This window comes from Ovis canadensis, chromosome 3, assembly GCF_042477335.2.
Source record: "Ovis canadensis isolate MfBH-ARS-UI-01 breed Bighorn chromosome 3, ARS-UI_OviCan_v2, whole genome shotgun sequence".
NCBI classification, from domain to species: domain Eukaryota; kingdom Metazoa; phylum Chordata; class Mammalia; order Artiodactyla; family Bovidae; genus Ovis; species Ovis canadensis.
Window position 1 is genome coordinate 70,546,068 of NC_091247.1, and position 26,688 is coordinate 70,572,755.

The window sequence follows — 26,688 nt, forward strand, 5'->3', positions numbered from 1 at the left end:
ATCAAACTTACTGCATATGTCTGATTGCATAATTCAGACCCTTTTATGCTCAATCCAGGCAGTGCTATTACTGCACATTTTAGATGGGCATCCTAGGTACTTTACGACTACAACTTTCTTCTTTCCACAAATTCTTTGCAGAAAGAGCTGTCAAGAAAATTATTCTAAAATCCAACAATGCACAGCAATTTATGCCTTATTTCTACTTCTTTCCTCATGATGGAAAATTTGGTCAGTCCTTAACTTGGCCTCCTAACAGCTCCAATGCCCATGCCGAAAATCCTACTTACAAACAGGAAGCCTAAACTCGTATTAGGCCTGAGAAGGTGACACTTCTAAGTAGTTCCTATTATTCTGGACACACTGGCACCTTCCTTTCAGTGAGCTCCAAGATACTGTGGTTGAAGTCACCATTTTAATAATTTCAACTCAACAGTAAGTTACATGGCAAGTACTACCTGGAAATGGGGGATGGGGGAAGGTGGGGGTTGCAGGGGACAGGCCCTGTGCCAGTATATGTGACTTGCCCAAAACTGGAATAATTAACAACCTGAGAGGATTGTTTATTCTTAAAAATATGACCAAGTCAGCTATTTTTTGCCTTTTAATTCAAGGTTTTCTCTTTCTTTCAGACAAAGCACAGCATTCTTCTCTCAGAATATCACCAGTCAGGGTGTTGAGAATTAACTGACTGAGTGGCTTCACACTCCCAGACCTACAGGTCTACCTGGCTATTAGGTAAGAGGTTTCACACTCAGAAATATATCATATGAAATGTTTAAGATGCATGTGGAGAAGATGTTACATTCTGCAAGAGCAGAATGTTAAGGCAACATCAGAAAATGGGTGTTTTAGAACCCTACCCCTACTCCCCACCTGGTAAACAAAGCCAGATGATGCTACTCAATCCTTATTACAAAATTCTCCCAAAATAACCTGCTGAATTTGTCTTTGCAGTTTAATCTCTGACATTTTGATGGCAGTGAGATAGAACCCTGGGGCTATACTTGCCTTGCAAAAAAATTCAATACCTGATTTACTCACAAGGCTTAAAATAAGGAAGGAAAATATAAAATAAGCTGTCCTTCACTTAGCAACCATCCGTTTAATTATGTTTTTACACTGTATCCAGGCCACACCTAGACATGGATGGCTAGTATGGAAACAGAAAACACCAAGGATCACTCCTGGAAGAATCACAAACAAGACAATGAAGTTCTCAGTCAGCACGTGGACACCATCAGGGTAGCAAGAAAAGAACTTTACCAAGAGATCAACATGTACGTTTTCTGACAAAACCGAAGTGTACTGAGTTACAGAGCAAATTCACTGACAACAACAAAGAAAAACCTGTCTTTGTAAAGGCTATTCTGTCACTCCCTAAAAAGTGTTTCAACTCTGATACACCACACAACCGGTTAAGAAAATGAAGCGCGGTGTTTAGCGACGGGACATCCTAACTACCATGGGAGGCGCTGGGCTGGGCCTGGTGGGCACCACTGGAGTCAGCAGGGCTTGTCGGGGGAGCCCCCTACTTCTCCACGCAGGCTGCTGCCGTCTACTTGTTGAAACCCCGGATGGAGAGGTCGTAGACTACCTCCTCCACTTTCTTCACGTCGTACTTCAGGCCATCGTAGCGCTTCCTCAGGGAATCGTTTTTGAGGTTGAGGAGGCGGAAGCCGGAATCCAGCTCGTTGATGAAGGTGGAGATGTGCAGGGGCCGGGAGTAGTCTCCGGCGGTCACGCTGTTGACAGACAACCTCGACAGTTCACTAGCGAGAATGAGAACTCCTGAGAGATAATCTTCCACATCCAAGTGAAATCCCTTCTCCCGATCAGGCTCAATGCCAAGGATCTCTGTAACCGCTTCTCGGGTCACTAGGGTTTCAGACTCCAAGTACACAACAAACGCTGCCAGGAAGACCAAGCGCTGCAGCACAAACCTCCAGTGCTCGTGAAACCTGTAATACTGTTCAGCAGGAAACTTGGTCTTCAAAGACGTTAGATGTGTTTTTACTGTACCAAAATGTTCTCGAGCTTTCAAACACCTCTTTGGAATGTCCTGAAACCCAGCACCCTGATGGACCCCTTGCAGTAGAGTTAAAATCTCTCGAGCTGTTTGTTCTAAACTCTGTACAACTTTTCGGATTTCCTCTCGGATGTCCTGCTCGGCAGCCAAAAAGCCCTGCAGCTCCACGAAGATCTCGCTCACAGACATGGCGCCGGCCGCACGACCGTCAGCCAGGGCTGCGAGAGTGGCCGGCAGAGTGCGTTTGGGAGACAACCGGCGCCTTCAGTTGCAACGACCCGCCGCTACCGCCGCTGCCGCTGCGTCCACCGGGCCCTACGCTCCCATGTCTGGTTCTAACTCTTGCTTCTTGACCTGCATGCAGGTTTCCCAGGAGGCAGGCAAGGTAATCTGGTATTCCCATCACTTTAAGAATTTTCCACTGTTTGTTGGGATTCACACAGTCAAAGGCTTTAGTGTAGTCAATGAAAGCAGAAGCAGACGTTTTTCTGGAATTTCTTTGCCTTTTCTATGATCCAATGAATGTTGACAATTTGATCTCTGGTTTCTCTGCATTTTCTAAATCCAGCTTGTACATCTGGAAGTTCTTGGTTCATGTACTATTAAACCCTAGCTTGGAAGATTTTGAGCATTACCTTGCTAGCAAGTGAAATGAGTACAATTTTTGGTAGTTTGAGCATTCTTTGGCATTGCCCTTCTTTGGGATTGGAATGCAAACTGATCTTTCCAGTACTGTGGCCACTGCTGAATTTTCCAAATCTGCTGGCATACTGAGTGCAGCACTTTCACAGCTTTTAGGATTTGAAATAGTTCAGCTGAAATTCCATCACATCCACTAGCTTTGTTTGTAGTAATGCTTCCTAAGGCCCACTTGACTTCACAATCAAGGATGTCTGGCTCTAGGTGAGTGATCACACTGTCGTGGTTGTTTGGGTCATTAAGATCTTTTTAGTATAATTCTTCCCTGTGTTCTTGCCACCTCTTCTTAATATCTTCTGCTTCTGTTAGGTCTATACTGTTTCTGTCCTTTATTGAGCCCATCTTTGCATGAAATGTTCCCTTCTATTTCTAATTTTCTTGAAGAGATCTTTAATCTTTCCCATTCTATTGTTTTCCTCTATTTCTTTGCATTGTTCACCTAGGAAGGCGTTCTTACCTCTCCTTGCTATTCTTTAGAACTCTGAATTCAGATGGGTATATCTTCCTTTTCTCCTATGCGTTTCACTTCTCTTCTTTTTTTTTTTTTTTTCTCAGCCATTTGTAAGGCCTCCTCAGACAACCATTTTACCTTTTTGCATTTCTTTTTCTTGTGGACGGTTTAGATGAAAAAGACCCTGATGCTGGGAAAGACTGAAGGCAGGAGAAGAAGGAGACAATGAAGGATGAGATGGTTGGATGGCATCACAGACTCAATGGACATAAGTTTGAGCAAGCTCCAGTAGATGGTGAAGGACATGGAACCCTAGCATGCTACAGGCCATGGGGTTGCAATGAGTTGGACATGACTGAGCTGAACAACAAAGGTGTGTGCTGTGCTCAGCGGTCACTTAGTCTTGTCTATCTCTTTGACCCCATCGACTATAATCAGATAGTCTCTTCTGTTCATGGAATTTTCCAGGCAAGAATACTGGAGTGGGTTGCCATTTCCTACTCCAGGGGATCTTTCCAACCCGTGGCTCACACCCATGCCCTTTGGATCTCCTTTATTGGCAGGTGGATTCTTCATCATTGCACCACCTAACATGTTACAGATATATTCAAGGGTTGATCCTTGAACAACATTAGGTTTAAGTCACTGACATTGTGTAGTCAAAAATAAGAGCATAACTTTACAGTCAGCACTGTATCCATAGTTCTGTTTCTTTGATTCTGTGTCTGAGGATTCTACCAACTGAAGGTTGTGTAGTCCTATGGTATATATTTATTGAAGAAAATCCGTGTATCAGTGACCTATGCAGTTCAAACCCATGTTGTTCAAGGGTCAAATGTAATCTGTGGGATTTGGCTATAAAATACTAAGTATGGTCACAAGATATGGAAAAAATATAAATTTCTCCAAGGGCCAGTTCCCAGCCTTTAATTTCTTATTTTCCACCAGGATCTTGTTTTCATAGTATAACACATACAACATCTACCGCTATATGTGCTATATATATAGCACATACAACATCTACCACTGAGTTTTGCAACTGTTGGTAAAAAGCAACAATTCAGAGAGTTCTTTTACTTGCTATTTGTTTAAATTGTCTTTGTAACCTTGAACTTGTCACCTAATTCTTCATTCTTATTTGAAAAACCAGAAACTGTACTGCACAGGGGTTTTTTGAAGACTTGATTATTGTAAATTATCAAAAAAGTGAACTATTAGATAGGTGATGAAGCACACACGTATGTATGTTTATTGTAGAACTTGGTCTTATGTGCTTATTTCTATGCAACATGATTTTACAGTTTTCTCTGGGTCGCTCTTTTCCTTCCTCTGAACAAAGTTATGTGTGGTTTCTGAAATCCTTGTTTCCTGTAACTAAAGATTTTGTAAAGAGTGTACACTAGAGTACTGTAGTTGCTCTGAGGATTTAAAAAGGTATGTATTTATTCAGAGTATTGGTTTAATATGATATATTTGTTATTAAAAAGATTAATTTAGTTATTTTGACTGCACTGGGTCTTCATTGCTTCACACAGGCTTTCTCTTGTGGTGAGCAGGGGCTACTCTCTAGTTGTAGTGTGTGGGTTGCTCAGTGTGATGGCTTCTCTTGTTGCGGAGTACAAGCTCTAGGCCCGCAGGTGTCAGTAGTTGAGGCTCATGGACTCAGTAGTTGTGGCTGCCGGACTTCAGAGTGCTGGCTCAATAGTTATGGCAGAAGGTCTTAGTTGACCCATAGCATCTGGGTCAGGATCTTCCCAGATCTGGGATTGAACTCGTGCTCCCTGCATTGGCAGGCAGATTCTTTACCACTGGACCACCGAGGAAGCCCATTTTTGCACTACATGAATGCAGGTTCTCAAATGCTGAGTTTCTCATACTGGGAGCATTTACCTCCCATTAACTTGTTCTTTTGCTAAAATCTTCCATTACTCTTTAGTATTGCAAGGCCAAAACATGGTAAGCTGCTGCATGATAATCTGAATTTTCAGCCCAATTACTCGTAAGCTTTCACGACTACCTTTTTCTTTTCAGTTTTAACTGCTTTCTCTGCTCACTGCTCTCCATGCATGTTTGACACATGTGGTCATTCTTGCCCCTCCTTGGAATGTTGCCTTGCTCTCCTTTCTTATCTGAGACTTACCCATTTTGCAAAGCACAGCTTATGGCTACCCTGATCTCTTCCCTGTAGGATGCATTCTCCCTCCTTTGAGTATCTATCTACTTGTTCTTTCATTCATCTTTATCCCATCTTTGTTTTGTCTCAAGAATGGATTGGAAGATCCATTATGAATGCAACTCTATTTATACTTCTTTGAATCTCCTTAATTTCTAAGTTTTGCAAACCTAAGTACGATTAGTTGGTGGGTGTTGTGGATACACTATTTGATTCCACCCACTAATATTGGGAATAATGTTTAATATTTCCCCAATGAGACTATTTCATATTTTAAAACTTTTTAAGCTTGTTATTTTGTACTGTGGTATAGCAATTAACAGTGTTATGATAGTTTCAAGTGAAAAGCAAAGAGACTCAGCCATACATATGACATAACATTAAATAGAGTTCCAAGTACTATACGTAGTAGGTCTTTGTTGCTTATCCATTTTAAATATTGCAGCATGTACATGTCCATCCCAAATTCCCTATCTTCTCCTCCAAGCAACCATTAAGTTTATTCTCTAAGCCAATGAGACTATTTCAGATAAGTCACATAAGGTTACCAAAGGATGAACAAAAGATAAATATCACTGGGGAAATTAATGTATACATTTAAAATTTGAAATGCTCAATGTAAAAGAGGCCACAAAATTGCTTGTGTTTATTAGTAGCATGAATTTCTTTAGTGAAGTCTTTTTTTCATGTTAATCTCAAACTCCTAATTTATCTCCTCTCACTTCAGTGAAGTCTTTAATTCCTAGCCGTATGTAATTTTTAATGCAACTAAAAAGTAGAATTTAACCCTGAAATTGGCTAGTTCTTTTGGCAGACAATTATGTGCTTAAACCTAAATTTCCCTTAAGCTATTTGCTTCTTTATTTAAGTATTTCTTCGTAACTTTACCATTTCTTAAATATGTTATTTCATTCACTCAGTTTTGCATTCACTGAAGGTTAAAACAGGCCACAACAAGCAAACACATTAAAAAAGTGATTATTACAGGAAATAAGCAGCGGAACTTAGATATCGTGAGTGAAGTGAAGAGCACTCCAGAGGAAAGGAATAGTGAGCAGAAAGTTCTGGAGGTAGAAGAACTTCAGGAATGGAAAGAAAATCACGGTGATGGTCCACTGTGAGGCAGGGTGAACAGAAGCAGCAGAGTTGAGGAAGGGGCCAAAGGCTGGATCAAGCAAGGCCTCATGCGCCACACGAGGAGTTTGGGTTTTATTTAAAGGGCAATTGGAAGCCTTTGAATGGTCTGAGGCAGAGCAGTGATATGATCTGATCGAGTTTTGAAAATGATCTCTCAGCCTATTATGGGAAGAATGAATTGGAGGGATCATGAGCAGAAGGAAAAAGGCCTGTCAAGAGATTGGTGCCATGGTGGCTTGGGCCAGGGTGTCAGCAGTGGAGATGAAGAGCAGTGTATAGTTTTGTTTTCTTTTTTTCCTTCTGAGTGTATGGTTTTGAGGTAAATTTGGAGATGGAACCCACAGAATTGGTGGTAGATGGGATATGGCAGGTGAGGTAAGGGATGAATACCATGACTTTTCGCCTATATGCATACTTACTCCCCTAGTCATTTTTGCTTTTACTAAATATAAGCCTTTCAGATCTTTTTTTTTTTTTTGGACAAGAATCTTCTTTATTACTTTTATGTACAGAAAACTCAACAGTGCACACTCAGCCCAGCTTGGTGGCCAGCTCTTTGGCCTTCGCCTTTTCCAGCTTGGCGATGCGAGCCACTGACTTCGGCCCCAGGACATTGCCTCCCCAGTGACGACGGATCTTGTCGTATCTGTCATTGTAATTGGTCCTGATGGCCTCCACCAGCTTCGCCAGGGCACTCTTGTCCTCCGAGTTGACCTGCGTGAAGGCCACGGCGGTGCATGTCTTCCTGTGGACCAGGCACCCCAGCCGGGCCTTGCCCTTGATGATGCAGTAGGGGACCCCCATCTTGTGGCACAGGGCGGGCAGGAAGACCACGAGCTCGATGGGATCCACGTCGTGAGCGATCACCACCAGCTGCGCCTTCTTGTTCTCCACCAGGGTGGTGACAGTTTTGACCCCTGCTTGGAGGACAGGCGGCCTCTTGGTGGGGACATCACCTTTGCCGGCAGCCTTCTTCCCGGCTCGGGCCAGCAGCCTCTGCTTCTTCTCCTGCTTCGTCTCCGGTCTGTACTTGTGGGCCAGCTTAAGCAGCTGAGTAGCTGTCTGTCGGTCCAGGGCCTGGGTGAACTGGTTAATCGCAGGAGGCACTTTCAGCCGCTTATAGAGAATAGCCCTTTGCCGCTGCAGCCGGATATAGCGGGGCCATTTGACAAAGCGGGTGAGGTCCCTCTTGGGTTGGATGTCCTGTCCAATGCCAAAATTCTTGGGCCTCTTCTCGAACAGGGGGTTGACCACCTTCTTGGCCTCCTGCTTCTTCACCATGGCTGGGGCCGGGGCCACCTTCTTCCCCTTGGCCTTCTTTCCCTTCGGCATCTTGAAAGGCCTTTCAGATCTTAAAGAAAGACTAACAAAATGAATAGAGAAACAAATGCATTCATGGCTTTAAAAATACTGTGAAGTACTTGCTTAGAATTCTGAACACTTACTTGGTCTTACAGTGGATATTGGCCAAAGGCAGTAAAATTATAACATGCACATCGGGTGCATAGCTGGCCAGTTTGTGGGATCATTTTGAAAAGTATAATGAAAAATGTTTCTGTCTCTTGAACCACTTCTGAATGTAATGTAAGCTCTACCAGTCCAACTAATTTTATATGCACAGAAAGTGGTACAACTCCACAGGAAATATAAATTTTTCATTGACTAGCAGCCTGTAACTGCTTTAAGTGTAATTACACATTTTTCATTTAAGATCAATTTCACAGAATCATTTTTATGACCTAAGGCTGCCTTCTTAATAATTGGGTGCAGCTAATTTATTAGGGTTTGCATGTGTTGGTATTGCTGTCATTCTTGCCTGGGTTTAATGGAAACAGGATCCACATGGATATGGAAAAGACTCTCTGGTTTTGTATTTATTTCCCTTATGCCAATCCAGTGAACCCTGTTTTATTTCTCGGCATATAGAGTTCTGTAGAAAACCCATGATAACCTGTTCTTCAAACAGCTCAGTAGACAGATGACAATGTTTTCCATCCAATACCAGGGAAGGTGCCCCCTCAGAACATTAAATATGATCTATCTCAGTTGAAGCAGCATGAATAATTCATGAAATTTAGGAATAATCAGGTTCTAGGCTTTGGGAAATTTTTAGTTGATATGGAAAGGTTAACTTTTTTTTTTTTCATTAAAGGAAAAGATCCTAAGAAGCTGTCTTCTGTGCCAAGATTCAAGTGCTGTGGAGATTCCAGTAAAGGAATCCGGGGCTGGGGGTCAGTATGGAACCATGTCACTTTCTGCAGAGGGATGTATACTTTTATACACACTTAGTTCAATATATTTGTTTTAACCTGCATCTCCTTTCTTATGTAAATAGAGCAAGAGGCCTGACTTCACTGACTGGGAGGAGTCTAGAATTAAGCATTGCATCCCAAAGCTCGAGTTCTTTGCCATATGAACCATTAGGACAAACTTGGCCCTTGGGAATTTGTCTTCTGACTGTGCTCTGAGTCAGGAGTCCTAGAGAAGCAGCCAGCAGTCTTGCCCAAGGACGCTCTCTGTGGACTATGACTCCACTGTCTATTTCTTCTAGTAAGGGCAGCTTGGATTTTTCAGTCTTCCTTCCATGAGAAATATAGATCTTTTCCTTTGTCTCAAGTATGCTAACAGCAGATCAATGTAGATGCTAAGTATGAAAATGATCCATTATTCTTGCATGACAAGTTGACCAGCAGGACAGTAGTCTGTGAAGTGGCAGAACTGATGCTTCTAGGAAGAGCATTTTATTGGTAGGATTGTGTAGAGGGAAGATGTTTGACAATGGTACTTGGGTAGATTTTGAGTGAATTAGGGAATTTGGATGAACAGAAAGGAGAGGGCATTGTAAAAGGCTTGTGATGGGAATGGACATGACTTGTTAGGTAATAGTGGGGATATCAGTTTGGCATGCGCAGGAGGTCTATACCAAGGATATACATTTGGAGCCAGATTATAGAGCCTTTGAATGCTGGAGTGAGGCATTTGGACTGAAGGCAGTAGTGAACTTTTGAAGTCTTTTGGGTAGGGACAACATATCCAGCTGGTATTTAGGAAACAGGGTTAGTAGCAGGATTTGAAGTTAGTTGACAAAGAAAGAACTCCAGGTGGGGTTCTAAGATTGTCAGCTAGTGCACTTGACTTTAGGGTTAGTTACATGACCACACATGTAGGGAAATTCTCCTTATGAATTTCTCCTTATGAATTCCAGTGATGGGCCCTATTTCCTCAACCTCCAAAATAAAGAGCCATTTAGAGCAGCAGGTGAGGCTCCTTGCAGCATTTCTCCTGAAATATAAATGGCAGGATAGCATTTATGGCAGAAACCTGGACAGTGTTACTTTAGAACTGATCATAATTGCCCTGTGACTTTGCACTTGCTCCTGTGGCATGTTGGAACATGGAGTGCATAGTCTTGTGAGCTTTCCTTATCTTTGACCAGACCATGTATCCACAAGATGGCCTGAGATCCCCAGACACTGATATTTGGGGGTTTTGTCCCAAAGTTCCTCAGGACGCTTGCTCCTTGGAAGGAAAGCTATGACAAACCTAGACAGCATATTAAAAAGCAAAGACATCACTTTGCTGACAAATGTCTGTATAGTCAAAGCTACGGTTTTTCCAGTAGTCATGTACAGATGTGAGAATTGAACCATAAAAAAGGCTGAGCACTGAAGAATTGATGCTTTTGAATAGTGGTGCTGGAGAAGACTCTTGAAGGTCCCTTGGACTGCAAGGAGATCAAACAAGTCAATCCTAAAGGAAATCAACCATAAATATTCATTGGAATGACTGATGCTAAAGCTGAAGCTCAGTATTTTGGCCATGTGATATGAAGAGCTAAATCATTGGAAAAGACCTTGATGTTGGAAAAGATTGAAGGAAAAAGGAGAGGATGGTGACAGAGGATTAGATGATTAGATAGCATCACCAACTCAATGGACATGAACTTGAGCAAGCTCCAGGAGATAGTGGAGAACAGGGAAGCCTGATGTTCTGCAGTCCATGGGATCACAAAGAGTCCATGGGATCACAAAGAATACAACTTAGTGACTGAATAACAATAACCCAAAGCTCCAGGGTACATAGGAAAGCTGGGAAAATAGCATAAATGTTGAAAATTAGGCAAGGACTTCAAGTCAGAGGACTGAATGCTCTCAGGGCACAAATCCATTTCACTATGCTCATCCATAGTATATATGCAGTAGTGATGAATACATATCTTTTACACACACTCATTGTTACAGCGTCTGGCACATAGTAAGTGCTTTACAACATCTATTGAATGAATAAGTGAATGTTGTTGAATATTCTGCACATCCTCTGGACCTCTCGGCTGCCTCACTGGATGAGCTACCTGTGTGTACGTATGTATGTTTGTATCTACTTACCTATCTTTCTCTAGAGAGATTGAGGTAGACTAAGACCAAGACCCATCAGACTATGTCCTCAAGGGAAATCAGTGAGAACTGAATGAATGAGGGAGAGAGAAATGGTCATTTGTAGGACTGTGTGATCAGCAGATTGAGGGCTACATGAGGTTGGTTCTCTGGTCTAGTTCCCTGGGGCTTTTGGAGGACCGACTAGAGATGAAACCTTATAACGGCTTTAAAACAGCCCCTTTACAATGTTAGGCTTCCTTCCATGTTTTATGGTTAAAACTATGGCTCTGTGGCTCAGTGACCTGTCCGGAAATGTTATTTACCATGTTTGTGGACCAAACAAAGAACGGGATGGTGCCATCCCAGGGCCAAGGCCATGCTTGAAATAATAGAGATAAAGCTGGTAGGTCAGGTTTGGGTCTTAACCATGAAAAGCTTTATTTACTTCGGAGCTTGGATTATCTCCATTGGAGGGAGCCATTGCAAAATTTTAAAGAGGGTGACTGTAATCCTCTCATGTATATTTTAGAATCATAACATAGCTGAAATGTACATGGAATTGGAGAAGAAAAACATGGAAAGCAGAGAAATCAGTAAGAATGCCATTAGCATGCCCAGGAGACCAGTGCTGTGGGGTAAAGGTGATTTTTCAGAATTTTTCTATCTGATGTCATGTTGTGGGGGATGCAATTTGGTCAATGATGCAGCTAAATCTACAAAATGGCAGAATTCTTCTATATTTCCATTATAGTTTAGTAAGTTAGGGGGTTAGTTATGTCCATCAATAAACTGACAAATTGTTAGTCTGGGATTTTGCCATCTGGTGGAATTGCATCTCCTTATATTTTATTCTTTGCCAAAGGCATGTTTTTGGTTATATTGCTTTTATACTTGTAGAAGTTGAGTTGGAATCACATAAAAATAGAACAGAGCATTATTTACTGAGAAGCACTAATGAGATGGACCCCTCATACATCAAAGTAGTTGCCTGACCCATCATAGCATGTAAGATGTAACTAGGGAGGAACTTAGGATTGGGCTCACCTTCACAGAGGGTAATAAACATACAGGTTCCCTGGCTTTGGTCAGATGCACTGTGAGAATTGTTCTTTGCTTAGCCTGTTAAATTTCTTTTTCCTCCATGCACCTACCTGACATAATCACAATTCCTGGGACTGCATGGGTGTGGTCTGAGTTTAGTCAGAGCCAGGTATGTGAAGTAGCTTTTTAAACACAAGTTTGGTGGAAGAATCTGATAGCTAAAAGGAAGGGGAAGCTGTCATCATTTGTTTTCACTTCATGAATCCCTGCTTTTTGCGGTTCCAGAGTTACAGCTTCTGGAGTAATCATGAAAGAAAGGGAGAGGTTAGCCCAGTTTTGACAAAAGCATGGTGATTAAGAAATAAAAATTTCTTCTTCTTGATTGAAGGATCAGCTAACAACCTTGCTTAGTGCTAAATCGGAGGTCCCACCTGTCAGAGAAAGCTCACCTCTAGCATCTTTAGACCAGGGTTTGGCAAATTTGTCCTGTCAAAGGCCAGGTAGGTAGATATTTCAGCCTTTGTAGGCTATACAAAGTCTTCTGTCAAGATTCTCAACTCTGCCACTGTAGTGAGGACAGTAGCCACAGACTATACCTAACTGAATGAGCATGGCTGTGCTCTAATAACTCTTTATTTATAAAATAGGTGGTGGCAAGATGTGGCCTATGAGCTGTGGTTTGCTGACTGCTAGTCTAGGTGATGCCTATATAATAGAGAAGTGGCTTAAGGTGGACATGACTTCATTATCAGACTTATATTACATCCCCCACCCACCACCTAGTTTTTCATGTTTGCCTCTAGGTGCCTTCCTTCAAATAAAACAGAAAATTATGGCAGCCTCCAAACTTTGCAGCTTGATTTATTTAAGAACTGCAACCACGTCAAGGTAAATAAAAGAAATGCCAGAAGTCATTATGGGTATGTTGGCAAATATCATATTTGTTGATGGACTGGATAAATGCTAATCATGGGATAGTGGGTGATCATATAAACAGGTAGAAATTTATCTTTTTTATTCTTTTGGTGTACTCAAAAGAAGACTGTTGTTTGTTTGTTTGAATGGCTGTGAATACTTGGGTTTCTTTGTTCATGTTCCATTGACTTTCCAGCTCTGGTTTTATCATTGCTCCTAGGTTATGATGCTGCAATGGGGACCATTAGGTATTAGGTTGCCTTTCTATTTTTCTTTTACAGGTGAGAAAACCCATTGTATTCAATCCCTCTTATGCACTTGTTTATATAGTCTGTCTTGCCTGTTTCTTGCTCTAGTTCTACAGAGCCCTGAGTGATGTCACCAGGTACGACCTGACAGCATCCTGCTCCCCAGTCAGGGCTTTCTAGTTGAACACTGCTGAGGGCACCCATGCCCACACCACAATCCATGAATAGTGAACTTTCAACAGATGGGTATGGGAACCAGCAGATAGATTCTTTTCCTTTCTCTCCTATGTGGGATGATCCTGAAATGCTGTTTACACAACTTCTCGGGATGCAGTCCTACAAATCAAGCAACCAGTCACACTTAGTGGTGTGGCCAGTTCCACGATGCCTCAATGACCTGGCTCTCGGTCCTTCTGCACTCTTTTGTCCTTCCCTCCTGCTTTCTGGGATCTTACTTTTTAATTAAATACTAGCTACAAGTCTTCTGGCTCAGGCTCTGCTTTCTGGGGAACCCAGGCAAGGCCTCTGCCCTGGGAATAAAACAGCTTACAAACCAAAGGAATTGCCAGACCTAAGAGAACACATGCAGGAGATCTTGTGGATATCTTGTGGGGAAGAAATGCAGGTGCAGAATATAAGCCTGGGGGAAGCAGCTCCTCAGCTGGATTACTCAGCGGTTTGATGGCACTAACAATCCCATTTAAAATATGTATATATTTTTGGCTGCGTTAGGTCTTTGTTGAGGTGTGCAGGATCTCTGCTGTGTGACATGGGTTTCTGTCCAGTTGCAGTACATGGACTCTAGTTTGTGTCATGCAGGCTCTCTAGTTGAGGCACCCAGGCTCAGTAGTTGCGGCATGCAGGCCTAATTGCCCCACAACGTATGGGATCTTAGTTCCCCAACCAGGGACTGAACCTGCGTCTCCTGTGTTGGAAAGTGGATTATTAATCACTGGGCCACTAGGGAAGTTCCAGGATCCCGTTGTTTGTTGTAAGGGAGGTGGTGATCACCCTGGCATGTGGTATTGCAATCATTCACGCTTCTTTCACCCTAGTTCACTGGGATGCTGTGCAGGTGGAAGAAGAGGTCCTGGGTAATGTGGTGAGTGTACTGGTGGAGCAGTGTGGGGCATGATGAGGATGATAGAGTGCTATGGCTTCTGTTAGCTGCATTACTCTTATTTTATGCAAGTCTTTAAAAAATTTCTTTTATTGAAGTATAGTTGAAGTACAGTAAGTGACTCAGGTATATATATGTATATATGTGCGTGTATATACATACACGCACACTTTGTTTTTATATTCGTTTCTATTTTGGTTTATCTCAGGATACTGAATGCAATATCCTATACAGGATAAAGACCTTGTTCTTTATCCATTCTCTATTTATAATAGTTTGTGTCTGTTAATCCCAAACTCCCAATCCTTCCCTCCCCTGCTCACCTTCCCCCTTGGTAACCACAGGTCTGTCCTCTCTGTCTGTGAAGCCTGTTTCCATTTTGTAGGTAAGGTAGTTTATGTCATATTTTAGATTCCACATATAACTGATACTACATGGTATTTGTGTCTCTCTTGCTGAATTACTTAGTATGATAATCTTCCTTCCATGTTGCCACAAATGATGTTATTTAATTAGCTCTTCTGGCGGGGTAGTATTCCATTGTATATGTATGTACCGCATCATCTTTATCCATTCCTCTGTCAGTAGACATTTAGGTTGCTTCTGTGTCTTGGCTATTGCAAACAGTGCTTCAATGAACACAGGGGTGCAAGCATCCTTTTGATTCCTAATTTTGTCCAGATATTGCCCAGGAGTGGGATTTCAGGGTCACATGGCAACTCTAAATCTCCATACTGTTTTCCACAATGGTTGTACCAATTTACATTCCCACCAACAGTGTGGGAGAGTCCCCTTTTTTCTATACCCTCTCCGAGCATTTGTAGATTTTTTTTAATGAGGGTCATTCTGACTGGTGTGAGGTGGAACCTAATTGTAAGTTTGAGTATGTGTTTCTCTAGTAGTTAGCGATATTCAGCATCTTTTTATGTTTGTCTGCGTTACTCTTAAAAACAAATAAAAAAGACAGTAGTAGACTGTTATAACCAACTTCCAATGCATGACATGCTTTGAAGCCAGAAGGCCTCTGATGACAGCTCTGAAGGAGGCTGTTGCCACTTGCAGATTCAGGAAGGCTGCATGGAATTGTAAGGGTCTCATTGGAAGGGTGGCAGAGCTACAAATGAGGCTGAATGAGTAAGCTCAGCAGGTCTTTTCTGTCAGAGTCAAGGCCCTGGTTGGAAACAAGTGGGGTCCAAAAGCTTGAGATGGACCCATTTGTTAGATGTGTCTGAGAATAGTACATCCCCAGATTGTCCTGAAGCCCCCAGGATGGCAGAAGTAGCCCCTGTAGTCTGTGAAAATGACCTCACCTGAGGCGGATCCTTGAAAGAAGATGCTCATTCTCAAGATCTGCCCCTCCCACAGTTGTAAATCTCCAGCTGATAAAGTAAGGTCTTAGTACAGCCTAAAAAGGAAAGAAGTAGCTTAGATGTCGAAGGTACTGCAGATCTTGGAGGAACTGTATAGGAGGGGATCTTGTGGGTGGGTGACTGCAGAGTCTGGATGGAGGGACTTTATTGTCACAGGGCACTCACCTGTGCCTCTAGGCTCAATGTTCTGTCAGTAACATTTGGAATCGGCACAGAAAGCCATGGGAACTGTCTCTGCTTCACTTCTCTTAGTACTTCCTCCTCTGATCTTACTGATGATTTCACTTGCACCTGGAGGACCCATTTTGCCTGATGGTCTCACATCTTCAGAATTCACTCAGAACGCAAAGTAACCACTGGCTGATATTTGTTCTGCCTTATTTTTGTGAGTCTGTAGGAGGGAAGGATGGTGTACTCTGTTCTGCATTTTCTAACACATCCTCATCTCAACCCTGGCACATGTGCCTCCCTTCTCTGTGAACAGCCTTGGCCAGCAGCCTCAGGAGGCGTTGAGGATGTAACTCATAGCAAGCAGAATGTGGCACTGTCACGGAGGCTCAGGGTTTCCAGCTGGGTATGTGACATCTCAGAAGGTGGGAAGAATTCTGTTCCAAATCTGATCTCAGGATTGGAACCAAGTTCTAGCAATCCCTTCTCACAGAGACACAAGGATGGCGAGAAAAAATAAATGAGGAATATCATGGCAAAGCAGGATGCCCACTCTTGCTTTGGCCTAGAGCCTTAAAGGGAAGGTATACTGCTCACAGCTACCCTGTTTCCAGCTAATGTTGGTGTGAATAATTATTACTTTCCCTCCAGTAATGGTCCTTCCAGCTCATTTACCCAGCAGTAAAGATTCTGATTCAGCATTGTCTCTCTTTTTTTTTAAAAACCAGCCTCTAGGATTTTTCTATTACTTTTCTTGATCGTATTAGTTTCATGCTTCAGCTGTTCACGCTTCTATAACTGCATCTGCATTTTTGTCTCCAGTCCCAGGCTGATTTCAAACAATATCATCAGCGTTAGAGCATTAGAAAGGGAAAAAAAGAAAAGCTCCAAGTAGATTGAGTGGCAAAAAAAGAATGAGACAACATCTGGGCCATCAAAAGCCCCTACTGCTCAAACCTCCTGGTTCACAAATGAATTTATAGTGAGTTTATTCATATATTTTCATTTGAATGTGTCCTCTAACCTCATTCCTAGTTTTGAGGCAATGATAAAATACATTTTTTCCCAGCTTGGTTTTTTCCTTCCTGATGAGCTTCTATTAGAGGCCCTAAACTTCTTAGGGCTTGTTGAAAAGCTATGAACTTTGTTACCTTGAAACCTACTTAATGAAAACAAAAGAAGTTTTGCTTAACCTCTCTTAGCAGCTCATCAGTTGCTTTTATTCAAAGGTTCAGCCCTGAGTTTGGCTCTTGTAGTCAGAGAAATTCACCAGATTGGAAATACATGTTAACCTGCAGTGCCCCAAGTACATTCCAATCTCAGAACTACGACCATACCATTGTTTTCATCTCTGTTTTATGGTAATCCATGAGAAAAAGAAAGGAAGTATTCATGATGCACGAACAGGACAATGTGCACGTCTTCATTGTACCATTATTAGTTGTGTTCTATTAAGTAAGTTATTTCGCCTCTCTGAGCTTCCTTCTGTCAGTTATAAAATCTTATTGAGCTGGTGCAAGGTTAAAGTTTGCTAAGCGACTCACATAGAGCACATAGTAGGTATACAGTGTATGATTGTTTATATTAGATAAGAAGGCAAGTTGTGTATATGCTGATGCCTCTGCACCTAGTGTCTGCTAACTTGCAGCCTAGGATTGGGTTTGCACAGTACATCAAAAAACAGACTTTAAAAGACCAATAAGAATTTCATGGAGAGAAAGACAAAGCATTGGTACCATTTATTTATTACTCTCAAACAAATTTGTTTTTTATATGCTGAGCAGATCCTCCTCAAGCAAAACTGTCAATGAAATAGGCACACCATTAGATTAGGAGATACATCGTCAAATACAATCAAATTATTTGCCTGTCACAGCTAAGTATTATACAACACACAGAAGAATAACAACTAATATTTATGGGTCACTTTGTATATTCCAGGTGCTTGATGATTAATATGTCATCTAATCCTCACAACTATTCTGGGAGGCAGGCACTGTTACCTCCTGTGTGTTCCCAGGGAGGACCCTGAACCTGAGAGAAGATGGATAACTGAGTCACCGGGAGCCTCACAGCCTGTGGTTGAGGAGCAGATGTACCTCAGCCCAGGTCTCTTTGACTCAAAGTTCTTACCTAGGATGCCCTGCTGCTCCCTTCTCTGGAACATTGTCATGGTGACCTTTAACACCAGGCAAGCGCCAGTACTGCCTTAGCTGCAGCCCTACTGGAGACCCTGTAAGCCATACTGGGGCCTAAGGCACAACACAAATGTGTATCTCTAGATACACTGATCAAAATATCTTCCTATATTTTGAAACACTCTATTGTCAACTGTCAAAAACATGCAGAGTTGGGGACCCAATGGCCCCTCTGCCTGGAAACATTGGGCTAATTGGAAACTAGTGTTTATGTTGCAAAATAAGAGTCCTAAGCAAACAAACAACGGCAGCCTACTTTATTTAAAATTGTGATATTTTGTTCATCATGAAATTTTTCAGTATTAATTTTGATTTTTAAAAGTACCACATTAAAATATTACATATCTCGATTATAGAGTTTTTTGGTGTCCCTTCAAATTTTTGTGCTTGAGATAAGAGCCTCACACACCTCACCTGAATCTTGGCCCTGCTTAGGTGGAATAAAATTTCAAGGAGAGAACTGTCTTTGCTTTTTTGTTTTTGTTTATGTTTTTTTTTTAACCTAGCTGAAGGGATGATGAGGGATGAGATTCCCAAGGGCAGAAGCAACCAACAGTGACCACTAAATTGAGCTACAGGGCCCAGGAGGGGAATTCGATTTTGTTTTCTTTCTCTGAAAGAAAGAGGGTAAGAGAGAGAAGGAAGGAAGGAAGAATGGTGATTCAGAGCCAGTGATGTGAAGAGCAGGTAGGCTGGGTGGCGAGCTGGGCCAGGAACACTCCCAGGTCTTACTGTGGCTGCAGACAATTGTGAATGATGCCACGTATGGTTCCATTTGAAAAGGCCTGTGTTCTTGTGGTGTGAACTGTCTTTGCCTCACTGAAATCTTCACTAAATCAGATTTAACCCATATACACTTCAGGTTGTTCAGATTAAAAAAGGGACTAAGTTCATGCTTCATGAGTGTTGTGGGGAACAGATCAATTTCAGCAGGATCCTGGAGGCAGAGGGCCTAGGTGAACCTGATTCCCTGGGAATTTGTACAAATTGTGGGAAAGCCCTGCAGCTTCTCCCTGGTGGAGTTCTGTGGGATGGTGGAAGTGGATGAATCCCTCCTCTTTCTGGAGTCTCCCTGCTGCTCTGCTCTCTGCTCGATAAAACTCACCGGACTATTAGGCAAGTTTATGAAACTTTGATTGAAGGGACAAGGGAGTCTCAGAAGAGTGGTTCTGTGTAAGCCTTATCTTACTCAGAACCACACAAATGGGGAGGCCTTTTCAGGCTTAGAACTTGGCTAGGAGGGCATTTTGTCCTTATCTCCAATCTCACTCCTGTGGGACACCTCTCTTCAAGACCCTGAGTCAGGCTTGCTCCCAAGCCACACTCTGTGATATTCAGCAGCAGCTCTGCTGTTGGGGGCTTCCTGCAGCTGCAACAGTGACCAGAGTCTTAGGCTTTTGCCAAGGGCTGTGGTGACGTATGGGGTGGCCCCTGGGCCTGTACGTGGGGGTCAGGGTGGATGCTCTGAATGAGGATCTGTTTTGCTAGGAAGACATTTCCATGGCTGATTTTCTTACCTCCTTAAGAAGTAAGCCCCCTCGCCAGAGTTAAGCATTCATTTTCTTAGAAACCACACAGTTCAGTCTCATAGGACAAGGAATATTTTCCCTATTCAGCTTGGCTTTGGCTTTGCAGTTTTCAGAAGAGTAAGCCCCATCATTGCTGGGCTGAGAAAACGTTTGGCTCTTTCCTGCCTCACCTGGCCCTGACTTGTTTCAGAGAGAAACCATGTCTACTGCAAACATTATTCTTATTATCTGATTGGTACCAGATCCAATCACAGTTCATTAATTCCACTCATCCCTTTGCAAGTTAATAGTAAAACCACACATGATTTGGGAGTGAATAACCTTTTATGCCCCTTCAGTTCAGTTCAGTTCAGTTCAGTCGCTCAGTCGTGTCCGACTCTTTGCCACCCCCATGAATCGCAGCACGCCAGGCTTCCCTGTCCATCACCAATTCCTGGAGTTCACTCAGACTCACGTCCATCGAGTCAGTGATGTCATCCAGCCATCTCATCCTCTGTCATCTCCTCCTCCTGGCCCCAATCCCTCCCAGCATCAGAGTCTTTACCAACGAGTTAGCTCTTCGCACGAGGTGGCCAAAGTACTGGAGTTTCAGCTTTAGCATCATTCCTTCCAAAGAAATCCCAGGGCTGTTCTCCTACAGAATGGACTGGTTGGATCTCCTTGCAGTCCAAGGGACTCTCAAGAGTCTTCTCCAACACCACAGTTCAAAAGCATCAATTCTTCAGCGCTCAGCCTTCTTCACAGCCTTCTTCCAACTCTCACATCCATACATGACCACAGGAAAAACCATTGCCTTGACTAGACGGACCTTTGTTGGCAAAGTAATGTCTCTGCTTTTAAATATGCTATCTAGGTTGGTCATAACTTTTCTTCCAAGGAGTAAGCATCTTTTAATTTCATGGCTGCAGTCACACCCCTTACCCAGAGCAAAAGTTCTTATAAGCACAAATATCTGGCCAGTCACTGTTTCAGTCATGAAGTAATTCTTGTCCCAAGTCAATCATTTCTTCTTGGAAATAAAACTAAACGTATAATAGAGTAATAGAGTGACCTGCGTTCCCCAGTTGGTCCCTTAACACTCACACACACTTCTTTTACCTGCCATACTCCAGTGGAGATATTCTATACCAGCCAAGCCATTTTCCTTTCTGTTCCCCAAATGTGCTATTTTTATTCCTTTATAGATTAATGTAAACTTCTCTAGCAGCAGACCTACAATCACAGTTTACTTTACAATTCAAAGTGGATGTATGCTGTCCTCTGAAATTATTGGTTGGGATTATGTTGCTTCTCTTGCACTTATTAAACATTTCTAACCAATACCTCAAGACTCTACCCCTTCTTCGGTAAATATTTGACCATTATAGAATTGCAATAGTAACATAAATGAAGTGTTTACAATATGCCAGGCACTGATACAGGACTTCTATTTGTTGAGAGACATCCTGATTGAATACAAATCTCTGGAGTCAGAGAGTCTAAGATTCAAGCTGAGGCCCTGCCATGTACTTTGATCACCTTGAGAAAATGCTTAAACTCGATAGTTTCAGTTCAGTTCAGTTCAGTTCAGTTGCTCAGTCGTGTCCGACTCTTTGCGACCCCATGAATCGCAGCACGCCAGGCCTCCCTGTCCATCACCAACTCCTGGAGTTCACTCAGACTCACGTCCATTGAGACAGTGATGCCATCCAGCCATCTCATCCTCTGTTGTCCACTTCTCCTCATGCCCCCAATCCCTCCCAGCATCAGAGTCTTTTCCAATGAGTCAACTCGTCACATGAAGTGACCAAAGTACTGGAGTTTCAGCTTTAGCATCATTCCTTCCAAAGAAATCCCAGGGTTGATCTCCTTCAGAATGGACTGGTTGGATCTCCTTGCAGTCCAAGGGACTCTCAAGAGTCTTCTCCAACACCACAGTTCAAAAGCATCAATTCTTTGGTGCTCAGCCTTCTTCACAGTCCAACTCTCACATCCATATGTGACCACTGGAAAAACCATAGCCTTGACTAGATGGACCTTTGTTGGCAAAGTAATGTCTCTGCTTTTGAATATGCTGTCTAGGTTGGTCATAACTTTCCTTCCAAGGAGTAAGCGTCTTTTAATTTCACGGCTGCAATCACCATCTGCAGTGATTTTGGAGCCCCCCAAAATAAAGTCTGACACTGTTTCCACTGTTTGCCCATCTGTTTCCCATGAAGTGATGGGACCGGTTGTCGTGATCTTCGTTTTCTGAATGTTGAGCTTTAAGCCAACTTTTTCACTCTCCTCTTTCACTTTCATCAAGAGGCTTTTTAGTTCCTCTTCACTTTCTGCCACAAGGGTGGTGTCATCTGCATATCTGAGGTGATTGATATTTCTCCTGGCAATCTTGATTCCAGCTTGTGCTTCTTCCAGCCCAGCATTTCTCATAATGTACTCTGCATAGAAGTTAAATAAGCAGGGTAACAATATACAGCCTTGACGTACTCCTTTTCCTATTTGGAACCAGTCTGTTGTTCCATGTCCAGTCCTAACTGTTGCTTCCTGACCTGCATATAGGCTTCTCAAGAGGCAGGTCAGGTGGTCTGGTATTCCCATCTCTTTCAGAATTTTCCACAGTTTATTGTGATCCACACAGTCAAAGGCTTTGGCATAGTCAATAAAGCAGAAATAGATGTTTTTCTGGAACTCTTTTGCTTTTTCCATGATCCAGCAGATGTTGGCAATTTGATCTCTGGTTCCTCTGTCTTCTAAAACCAGCTTGAACATCTGGAAGTTCACAGTTCATGTATTGTTGAAGCCTGTCTTGGAGAATTTTGAGCATTACTTTATTAGCGTGTGAGATGAGTGCAATTGTGCAGTAGTTTGAGCATTCTTTGGCATTGCCTTTCTTTGGAATTGGAATGAAAACTGACCTTTTCCAGTCCTGTGGCTACTGCTGCATTTTCCAAATTTGCTGGCATATTGAGTGCAGCACTTTAAGAGCATCATCTTTCAGGATTTGAAATAGCTCAACTGGAATTCCATCATCTCCACTAGCTTTGTTTGTAGTGATGCTTTCTAAGGGCCACTTGACTTCCCATTCCAGGATGTCTGGCTCTAGGTGAGTAATCACACCATCGTGATTATCTGGGTCATGAAGATCTTTTTTATACAGTTTTTTTGTGTATTCTTGCCACCTCTTCTTAATATCTTCTGCTTCTGTTAGGTCCATATCATTTCTGTCCTTTATCTAGCACATCTTTGCATGAAGTGTTCCCTTGGTATCTCTAATTTTCTTGAAGAGAGCTCTAGTCTTTCCCATTCTGTTTTTTTCCTCTATTTCTTTGCATTGATCACTGGGGAAGACTTTCTTATCTCTTCTTGCTATTCTTTGGAACTCTGCATTCAGATGCTTATATCTTTCCTTTTCTCCTTTGCTTTTTGCTTCTCTTCTTTTCACAGCTATTTGTAAGGCCTCCCCAGACAGCCATTTTGCTTTTTTGCATTTCTTTTCCGTGGGGATGGTCTTGATCCCTGTCTCCTGTACAATGTCACGAACCTCATTCCATGATTCATCAGGCACTCTATCAATCAGATCTAGGCCCTTAAATCTATTTCTCACTTCCACTGTATAGTCATAAGGGATTTGATTTAGGTCATACCTGAATGGTCTAGTGGTTTTCCCTACTTTCTTCAATTTCAGTCTGAATTTGGCAATAAGGAGTTCTTGTCTGAGGCACTTTTAGTTTATGCATCTGTAAAATGGGGATACTTAACAGTATCTTGTGCAGAACACAAGACCTTCAAGATCTGGTCGCCACTTCCCCTTCTTAGTCACTCGTCTGCTCAAGAAGCCTTGTTCCAACCAGTTATGTTCTTGGACACAACAGGTTCTTCCTTTTCTCCATGGCTTTGCAGGTGCAGGTACTGTTTCCTCATGTAGCATGTTCTTCCCTCTGTTCATGGCCGCCATGAATTCTCAAGTCACTAGCCTAAGGAAAGCCTTAGAAAGCCTTCCCCTACCCGTTGAGTCCTGTCGTCTTTTAACTTACCTTGCAGAGTTACTGATGTTTTTCCTTGTCTGTCTGTCTTCCTAGATAGTAGGATCTTTAAAACTGAGCCCTGAGTTCCAGTTTTGTGTCCTCAGGAGGAGTCGTGTATTTCTACCTTTTAGGCTCAAATTGATGAACAGACAAATCACTGAAAAGGAAATCTGAGTAGTTTAATAAACTTATGAAAAGCAGCTCAATCTCACTAGTGATGAGGAAAAGTTTAAATTAAAACCACAGTTAGATGTCATTCCATACTTTTCAGAGTGACAAAAATTAAAAGTCTGATAAAACCTTTTTTATCTGCAAAGATGTGGCAGCAGGTCCTGCCATGCACTGGTGATGAGAGTGGCAACTAGAACAGTCACTTTGGAGTAATTCTACAACAGCAAGTAAATATGGAGATGTCAGTGTGTTACGATCCAACAGTTCTAGTTATATATATTGCACAAGAAGAAAAGTACAAGTGTTTTCTTTGTGGCATTATTTGCAATGATGAAAGTCAAAGATGATTTAAATGCTCATCACCAAAAGAACAGATAATATATTATGATGGATTTATAAAGTGGGATATTATATAGCAGATAATATAAATAAACTAGAGGTAAATTTATCAACATGATAAATTTCACACACTCACCATGAGTAAAAAATAAATTGTACAGGATACAGTGTATCATTTACTTAAAGTTTAAATAAGCATGCAAAACAATATCAAACATTATTTAAGTACACCAGCATATATAGAAAAAAATATAAAGGGATGCTCATGAATGATAAACCAAATTAAAGTTTATGGTCATCTCTGTGAGAGAGGGAGCAAAATGAACATAGGAGCCTAATGTATTTGAAATGTTTTATTCTTAATCTGAGTAGTGGGGACATAGATGTTCACATTATTGTTCTTAATTACTCTATTATCTCTGGTACTTAATTTTTTTCAAATGAACGAATCTTTCATTATTAAAATAACTTTTAAGGCACAGGTATTGGACTTGGACTTGAATTAAAATCCTTATTCTTCTCTTTGATATCATGACTTGACTAGGTTTTAATAGGATCTCTGTTAAATAGACTGAAAAGCATCAGAAGAAAAAGCAGGAAGACCAGACAGGAAGCTTTTGTGGGAATCAAGGTGAATCTTAATTTCCCCATCAATAAAATGAAGATAGTAAGTCCATATTCCACAGAGTTATGTAATCAGGAAGATAACTCAGCATCTGGCACATATATTGAATATTCAATTAATACTACCTGTGATAAACCTAGAAGACTTTATACATTTGTTAAATTTCAAATGAAATAATGTCAGTTGCTATAGGCGGTCAAGGAGAGGGAGGAATGGGTATAGGTGGTCAAAAGGAACAAACTTCCAGTTATAAGATAAGTAAGTTCTGGGGATGTAATATCTACCATAGAAACTATACTTGACAATATAGAAATATATATTTGGAAGTTTTAAGAGAATAGATCTTAAAAATTCTCATAATAAGAAAAAAAATGTATTCATGCGAGATGATGGCTGTTGATTGGGGTTATTGTGGTGATCATTGTGCAGTATATGCGTATATCAGAAGTAATTATGTTGTACATCTTAAACTATACAGTGTTATGTGTCAGTTATAGTTGCAATAAAACTGGAAGAAAAATGATATTAACTATCAATAACAAATATATCATCAGTTCCCTTTCTGCCCACTAGACTCCTCAAACCCTCAATCCTAAAGGTGAATGTTGCATCCAGTTTTTCAGGTTTAGGGTTTCATTATGTCTTTTCTTTAGGTCATGGCCACACTTGTCAATATTTGTCTTTAAAGTTGGGTAAATGTCCCTGATTTCTTGGCTAGTTTGGATAATTGAGATGCTCTGGGCAGGGTCTATGTAAATACATGGTTTGTTCAACTCAGAGGAGAGTATTGACACATTAAATGTTCTCTCTCTCTCACCCACATGCACACCCTTTGCAGTTCATCCTGCCCCTTGCGTTACTCTTCTTGCTTTAAGTTTCTATTGGCTTTCGGGTTACTGCAAACTGAATCCCCTTAGCCCACGCCACTCTGTTGCCCATGCTAGCCTTCCTTTCCATCCTTTCTCTGGAAAACTGCTGGAAAACCAGCAAAACTGCTTCCACCACTGCATCAACAATCAGGTGTCAGGACAGCCCTGGAATGTGCAGGCCTGTTGTCAGTCTGACCTCTCATGGAGGGATAGAAAAATCAAGTAACCAAGGAAAGATCCCCCATGCCTGCTGCAGAGGAGAATAATATAAAGAATAGTGCAGTAGTAACCAGGCAGACATCAGAAAGCTGGGTCAGGCAACATGCCGAATTTTGTAATAAATTTTGTAATAATTCCCTCCTGCTATTTAATTGAATAATAGCTGTAAAGTCAGTTATGAACATCATGACTTAATTTTATAATTAATTGAAACTACATGGAGAATCTAAAAGTCTTAGGAAACAAATCTTTCTGTGCTGCAAACCTTGCTCAAATATTCTGGAGCTGGAATTCCAGGATTCAAATCCCAGCTCTGCCTCTGCACAGAGAGGTAAGTATTTAACTTGTGACTTTTGGTAAATCGTTTTATCTCTGTGCCTCTTTAAAATAGAGGGAATAAATACTGTCTATTTCACAGGTTTGTTGTAAAGATTAAGTAATTGATTATGTATAATTTTAAGTGATATGTGTAACCTTAAATGAAGGTTATATATAAATCATATAATCCCTAATAATAGAAAGTATGCAATAATTATTAGCTATTATACTCTGCCTGCAATGTGGGAGAGACCCAGGTTCAGTTCCTGGGTTGGGAAGATCCCCTGGAAAGAATACTCCAGTATTCTTGCCTGGAGAACTCCATGGGCAAAGGAGCCTGGTGAGCTACAGCCCATGAAGTCACAAAGAGTTGGATATGACTGAGTGACTAACACTTCTCTTCATTCTCTGACTAATCTGATTGGACCAGAAAGGCTTTTGTGTCTTCATGTAAGTTGTTCACATTTTAAAACCACAAGCATGAACACTATGAGGGTAATCATTTTGCAATATACAAGTATATTGAATCAACCCTATACACCTTAAACCTATACAATATTATACATCAAATTTTATCCCAGTAAAGATGGAAAAAAAAGAAAAGCATAAACATGATTTGATTATGTTTTAACAGGATCACTGTTAAATAAACTGAAGAGTATCTAAGGAAAAAGGAAGACCAGAGAGGA

General features: G+C 41.6%; 2 pseudogenes; both read right to left on the reverse strand.

Moving 5' to 3' along the window:
* Window positions 1–940: 940 nt before the first annotated feature.
* On the reverse strand, window positions 941–2,346 carry LOC138435581 (translin pseudogene; annotated as a pseudogene).
* A 4,607-nt stretch (window positions 2,347–6,953) lies between these two features.
* Window positions 6,954–7,825, reverse strand: LOC138435582 (large ribosomal subunit protein eL8 pseudogene; annotated as a pseudogene).
* Window positions 7,826–26,688: the final 18,863 nt, after the last annotated feature.